Here is a 7,438-nt window from a genome sequence, read left to right on the forward strand (position 1 = left end):
ACTGCGAGCGCAGACTGGGCAGTTTCTTGCATGAGAGAGACTGTCCCAAAGCAGGACTAATGCTTAGAGCTGGTTATCAGTGATTTCAGATCTGCTGGTCTGCAGCAAGACTCTCCATTGAGTCTTAACCAGCTCTGTTATTACACAGGGAAGAACAAAAGGGTCAAATGGGGCCTGGAACCCTTAAGAAAAATCCACCCCACCGAGTACAACACTTGTCGCTACCTGCTCTCAGCTCCATCGAGAATGATTTGGGGTCACTCCTTGCCTGTATCAACCTAGGGGGTTTGGAGAAGCACACTTTACAGGTGCACCAGTGGCGCAATTGGTTAGCACACAGTACTTATAGGGCAGTGCTGAGGAGCTATGCTGAGGTTGTGAGTTCAAACCTCACCTGGAGCACTGGTTTTCATTAGCCAAATGGCTTCACCCCCTTATTTGCCCCTGTGGAATGTAGAATTCTAGCCCTGGGGACACTGAGAAGGAGAGAACTCAAAAATGCCCCCTTCACTTATTACCTCCTCTCCAGAGTGCAGATGAGCATCTATACTCCTTTCTCTCCCCTCCACTCCCCCAGCCCCTTTGCCAGGATCCCTCAAGCAGAGCCTGGAGTCCTGCCCATCCTTGACCCCTGAGCCTGGAGGAAGAGGAGCAAGGAGCCATTGTTAGAGGGCTTTCCCTTCCCCCACCCACTTCCCTGGCTCTTGATGCAGACAACAAGCAGCAAAAGACCAGAAGTCAGAAGCGCAGACAAAGTGACCTTTACTGGGGTTAGTTTCCAAGCAAGCAGATTCCGAAGCCCTTCACACCAGTCGGGCTTATCTCTATACACCGACAGAGTCTGTTCCACGTTGTTCCCTTCCCAGCTCTGACACTGCAGAGCGTTTACCCCACATCCCTACAGACAATTCTTTCCTGGGTGCTGGCTGGTGAGTCCTGCCCACATGCTCAGGGTTTAGCTGATTGCCATATTTGGGGTCAAGAAGGAATTTTCCTCCAGGGCAGGTTGGCAGAGACCCTGGGGTGGTTTCACCTTCCTCTGCAGCATGGAGCACGGGTCACTTGCTGGAGGATTCTCTGCACCTTGAAGTCTTTAAACAACGAGTTGAGGACTTCGATAGCTCAGACATAGGCCAGGGGTTTGTTACAGGAGTGGGTGGGTGTGAGTCTGTGGCCTGCGTTGTGCAGGAGGTCGGACTAGACGATCATAATGGTCCCTACTGACCTTAAAGTCGATGAGTCTCTGAGCTCTGACACTGCAGAGTGTTTACCCCACGTCCCCCTTCCCAGCTCTGACACCGCAGAGCCTTGTCTGTGTCCCTGTTCCCCGTTCCCTATTCCCATCCCCCCCGTTAGCATGATTCCAATTTCCTCTTCCACTTCCGGTCTGACCCCAGTTTACACAGTAATAGTCTCAGCTAGACCTTAACCAATCATTGTAACTAACCAATTCTAACCTATTGTAACAGAATTCTCTAACCAATTACATCCCACTCCCCTAATTAACTTACACCCAGCAAAATTAATTCTGCAGCAGCCAGAAACAATCAGAGAACCAGACAGATTGACAATAGAAAAGTGGGGGCTGGAAAGACAAACCCTACAGAAATGAGGGTTTCACACCCACAACCATTGAGAAGGGATTTCGTGCCAGACCGGATGCTCCCTTAAGATCTGTTTCGTTATCTGCTGGTGATGGGCACTATCGGGACAGGATCGTCTGGCTAACAGCCCAACCCCACCTTAGTTCAGTGTGACGGGTTTGGGAGGTGAGGATGGGACCGTTCGCTTCCCAGCTTATGGCTGCCCCTGCTGCTTAGCCAAAGGCCTTAGCCTATGAACAAGGGCTCAAACTCTCCTAGGGAGAGAAGGCCCAGACACAGGCAGACTGGGATTTTGGGTCTTTGTTTTATACCCCTGTCACTAGCTAAGTGATAAAAATACACCTAAATTCTTAAAGTCTAGGCCTGTACAGGCAGCCTGAATATCTATATTCTAACAGCCATCGGTCCCTGTGGAAAAATGATCTATTCAGTGTTGTCCCTAGACATTTTGGTGCCCTACACAGCACCCCCGTCCCTCAGCCCGAGCTGGCAGAGCGGAGCAGGCTGGGGCCAGGTCACTCTACTTCCCGCCACCCGGTAATTGCAGGGCAGGCCTGACCCCACACTCATGGGGCGGCGGGAAGTGGAGTGATCCGGCCCCAGCCTGCTGCACTCTGCTCCCAGCCTTGGAACTTGGTGGAGTGGGGGAAATGCCCCCCAGCACTCACCAGTGGTGCGGCTGGGAGCTGGTGGAGCAGAGCAGGCTGGGGCCAGGTCGTTCCACTTCCCACTGCCCGGTGAGTGCCGGGTGTGACTGATCCCTCCTGCAGTCCACCGGGATGTAGCTCAGGGGAAGGGGCAGAGTGGGGGGATGGGGGGGAGCAGGGGTGGGAAAAGGGGGGTGGGGGCAGACCAGGGGGGGGGCTGTGGGGAAGAGGCGGAGCAGGGGCAGGGGCAGCTTTCCTGGCCGGCTCAGCCAGCCGGGGGATCGAGTTCGCCGCTGGAGCAGTACACAGCTGCGTAGGGCACCAAGAAATTTGGGGCAATTTGGTGCCTCCACGTCCCTTAACCAGGCAGTGTCCCTGTAGTGTGGGCTGTCTTCATAGGTCCTTTCTCAATCTTTCTCACCCTCTTGCCTTGAGTCTCCTGTGTCTCTGCTTTCTAAGCACAGACTAACTCTGGCTGTTCAGAGGAGGGGAGGACCATGCCTATGCGTGGCCAGCAGACAGCAACAAAGACCCGTAGCCAGCCTGTTCCCTGCCATGCCAAACACCCACTGAAGGCCACCCACAGACCAGCATGCGGGGCGGCTGCTGATGCTCTGTTGCCACCATCAGAAGACGGTAGGAAAGCAGGGCCAGCTCCCGTGGTGGGGCCTCTTTTCGTTCCCACTCCAGGTGTTCACTTTTGCAGTGGGGCAGGAGATTTTACCCCAAGAGGCTGTTCTCCAGCTGGCGAGAAGCAGAGAAACACCCAGGCTCCCCAGGCGCTATGTAGCAAACCCCTCCAGCACAGGGACAGGCGCACACTTGGAAGAGGGAAACTGCTCCATACTAACCCGGGCAGCCGCCCATTTTCTTTGGCAAGTCAGGAATGGCAAAGGCGAGACTGGAAGCACCTGGGGCTCATGCCCAAGCCTTTGTGACACCCAACCCCCAACTCCTTCCCGGGGCTCTAGCTGAAGCCAGAGCATTGGCCTGAGTGGCCAAGAAGAGGTTCCAGCCCTGAAGGGAGCAGGACTTTCATCCCAAAGGTAAAACTGGACAAGCACAACCACGAAGGGACATGAACCCTCAATTGCCTGATCCAAACTCAGATGCCTTATCCATTAGGCCACATGGTCACATATAGTCTCTCCAAGTACTTCTTTAGAGAAGACGGACACTGTGTTTCTCAGACTCAGGTCATCTACTGAGGGGGGTTGACACTCTCTGGGCACAGAAGTCAAGTTCCCTGTGAGATGTGAGACTTAATTCTCTGGAGCCAGGTGCAGGGCTTTGGCAGGGAGGCTCAGGCATGGGGGATTGGGGTGCAGCGGACGGACCGGCTGTCTAAGTGTGGAGATTTAGTTGCACTGAGGCACAGGAGGGAGAAGGAATCCTGCTGATGGTCAGTGGCTGTGCAGAAAAAAGGGTGTTGATTCCCCCATCCTAAATGGGCTGGTTGGCTTGACCCTTCTCCCCTCTGCGGAGCATGGTGGGGATTGCAGCTCACCCTCTTGTGGGGCAGGAGGGCACAGGTGCAGGGCGCTGGGCTCCAATGTACTTGGAAGGCAGCTCCAGTGCGGTGGGGCAGGGCAGGGCCTGTGGTTTACCTTCTGTGTTGCCTGGTGCTGGGCCACTGCACAATCCCCAGCCACGCCGCACAGCGCGCCCGGAGAGGCGGTGGGGGGTCATGCAGATGATCCAGCACGAGAGGAGAGAGGATGTGTGGTTGGGGGGAGGAAAGGCCTTGGGCTGCACTGGGGGAGCGCAGAGCAGGGGTGACATCCAAGAAACCTGCAACAAAGGGATGGACAGGTGGGCTGGGTGGATAGAAGAGGCAGCGAGCCTAAAAGGGGAGTGGGGTCTAATGGTCAGAGCAGGGAGGGGGCTGGGCGCCAGGGACCTCTGGGTTCTATCCCTGGCTCTGGGAGCAGAGTGGGGTCTAGAGGTGAGAGCAGGGGGACCGGGAGCCAGGACTCCTGGGTTCAATAGTGGCGGCTGCTTTTTCCTTTGTCTCCCTCCCTACAGATCCCAGCCCAGCCCCCTAGCAGAATCTGACTGGGGGGAGGGGGTTGCCCTGCCACTCCAGACTCGTGATTCGAACCCCTCTCACCATAGGCTCTGACATCACGGAATCTCCCCCCCCAAGACAGAAAGTAGGAGCCCCTCCCCTCATGCGGAGGAAGCTAGTGAGTTTCTTGGGGGTCTCTGGCAGAGGTGACGGCACCCACCAGACACCCACTCATGGTTGCAAGGAGACCCCCCTGCACAGCCCCCTGCTATGAGGGGCTGGGGGTGCCCAGCCAGGGTCAGGAGGTGAAATGGGGTTGCAGTGGCAGGAAGGGGGCAGAGCTGGGGGTGGTGCCAGGTCTGGTGCTGGCTACACGGGGAAAAACCACACTGCTCCCCCGCAACAAACACAAAAACAAACACACACACACACAAACAACTCCTGGTCTTGGGAGGGGAACAGGAGAAAGGACAAAAGAAGCAAGTGTCGGAGAAAAACTCAGTTCTTGCTTTTTCTTTGGGTGCAGCAAAATCAAATACTTTATTATTTCTCTAGTAATTACAATGGAGGGAGAGAGTGCCCTAGGACACAGGGTCGCCCCAGTCCCGGACAGGTCTCTCAACTGGTAAACAATTACAGCAAGCCTTTATACCTTTGTTACAGACAATAAATAGCAATAATACAGACAATAAAGAGCAACAACTGCATTTTGTTTATACATAAGCCATCCTGCTATCTTGTTTTTCTCACTCCTAGAAGACACCAGTCTGCATATTTGGTTATCTGAATTGCAAGGTCATAATAACTTTTTACACAGTTTCTTTCCCTCTCGCCTCACACCATCCTCGCTTCTGCAAGTCTCACGTCATTAGAGTTACAGTGTGGCCTGACTTTTGCTAACTATTAGCTTGACTCTTGCTAACTGACTGACATGCATTAAGATCCCCTTCAAATCTTTGTTAATTCTTTCCCTGCTTCCACACAAGAGACAAAGAGAAAGGAGGGATGGAGGAAAAGGTGAAAGCAAAAGGACAAATCCTAATGTCCCCAGTGATTCTAAGGGACAAAATTCCAGGTGCAGAATAAAATTCTGCCTCCTTAAGCTCGTGTTTTCCATGCCTAGAATTCAACTGTCATCTGATGGATCAGACTGAACAGATTTCAAACCTCAAGGAGGCTCTTACCTTCTAAACAGGGACGGCTGTTTTCTAGTAAAATCAGGAAAACGGAAGGAGAAAAGTCGAAAGAAGTTCCTTCTGGCGCTCACGTCCGTGAACCCGAATACTCTCTCAGTCCTCAAAAAGAGACCTCGAGAAGGAGACTTGCTGAAGCAAAGCCACAGGGGTCTCTGAGGTTTCCCTGGCCCCTCGCTCCTGTCCTGCCTGGCTGATGTCAGCATGTCTCTGTGAGGTCACCACCTCGCCACCACCTTTGACCAATAATCTGAGGGCTTGCAAAAGGCCTTTGTGATGTCACTGCCACACCCCTCCCTTGCTGTGCTAATGTCCTGCCCCTGCCCAGGCACTTTGGAGGTTTGAGCTACTCCCTGTGGATCACCCCACTCAAGGAGCGTTCGTTCTAGGAAGCAGGCTGGTTAGACAGTAAAACATCAGATGCTGCTCCCAATGCTACACTCAATTTTTCAGAAATTAGTCGACTTTATGGCCAGAAGGGACCATTAGAGCATCTAATCTGACCCCCTGCATATCACAGGCCTCCTGTATGACACAAGAGCTACTTTTGGGGCAAACACATTCCTGAAAGGCATCTAGTCTTCATTAAATGACATCAGGAGATGGAGAATCCACCACTTTCCTTGGTAGCTTGTTCCTGTGGTGAATCATCCTCCCTGGTTAATATTTGTGCCTTAGTTGTAATATGAATTTGTCGCTTTTCACCTTCCAGCCATTGGCTCTTGTTATGCCTTTCTCTGCTAGATTAAAGAGCCCATTAATACCCAATATTTTCTCTCCATTAAGGCACTTCAACACTTCAATGAAGTCACCTTTCAATCTTATTTTGGTAAGCTAAACAGGTTGAGCTCGTTCAATAGCTCACTAGAAGGCATTTTTCTCCAGCCCTCAGAACATTTGGTGGCTCTTTGCTGCCCCAGTTCCAATTTCACAACATCTTTTTCAAATGAGGACACCAAAACTGGAGGCAATATTCCAGTATCAGTCTCACTGACGTCGTGTCACCTCCTGTGATGTTATTGACATAATCTGTAACTGCATAGATCACCCTTGCGACCACTGTTCTATATTTGCAGCCAATATTGTAGAAAGGTTGTCGTGTAAGAGGTCTATGGAGAGGTTCTGATTGGCTGATTATAATGATGCTATCTCTAGATGTGTATCATTTCTGTAGTTGACTTTATGAATATTGGCTCTATGCTGCCCATATTTCAAACTTGTGCTCTGCTTCCGGGAAACACCCCAGACAAGTTGGTGTCAGTTCTGTCTAGCCTGTTTGATGGCTCATTGTTAAATGTTGCTATATTATGATCACTATTTCCAAGCGGTCCTGTTATAGTTACCTCTTGGACAAGATCCTGCACTCTACTCAGGACTAAATGGAGAGTTGCTTCTCCCCTTGCGGGTTCTTGTACCAGCTGCTCCAAGAAACAGTCATTTAAAGTATCGAGAAATTTTGTCTCTGCATTTTGTCCTGAAGTGACATGTACCCAGTCAATATGGGGATAATTGAAATCTCCCACTATTATGGAGTTCTTTATTTTGATAGCCTCTCTAATCTCCCTTCGCATTTCATCCTCACTATCACTATCTTTGACAGGTGGTCGATAATAGATCCCTATTGTTATATTGTTATTAGAGAATGGAATTACTATCCATAGAGATTCTATGGAACATGCGGTTTCATTTAAGATTTTTACTTCATTTGAGTCTACATTTTCTTTAACATACAGTACCACTCCCCTCCCCACCCCCCGAGTATGACCTGCTCTGACCTTCAGATATATTTTGTACCCTGGAATGATTTTGTGTCCCATTGATTATCCTCACTCCACCAGGTTTCTGTGATGCCTATTATGTCAATATCCTCTTTTAACACGAGGCACTCTAATTCACCCATCTTATTATTTACACTTCTAGCATTTGTGTACACGCTCTTTAAAAACTCGTCACTGTTTATTTGTCTGCCCTTTTCTGATGTGTCAG

General features: G+C 51.1%; 1 non-coding gene across 1 annotated transcript; it reads left to right on the plus strand.

Annotated features, from left to right (window-relative positions):
* Positions 1 to 310: 310 nt before the first annotated feature.
* On the plus strand, positions 311 to 402 carry TRNAI-UAU. The gene is given in 2 exon segments: positions 311 to 348; positions 367 to 402. It is a non-coding gene; the product is annotated as a tRNA-Ile (tRNA).
* The last annotated feature ends 7,036 nt before the right edge of the window (positions 403 to 7,438 follow it).

This window comes from Mauremys reevesii, linkage group 12 (genome assembly GCF_016161935.1).
Source record: "Mauremys reevesii isolate NIE-2019 linkage group 12, ASM1616193v1, whole genome shotgun sequence".
Classification (NCBI taxonomy): domain Eukaryota; kingdom Metazoa; phylum Chordata; order Testudines; family Geoemydidae; genus Mauremys; species Mauremys reevesii.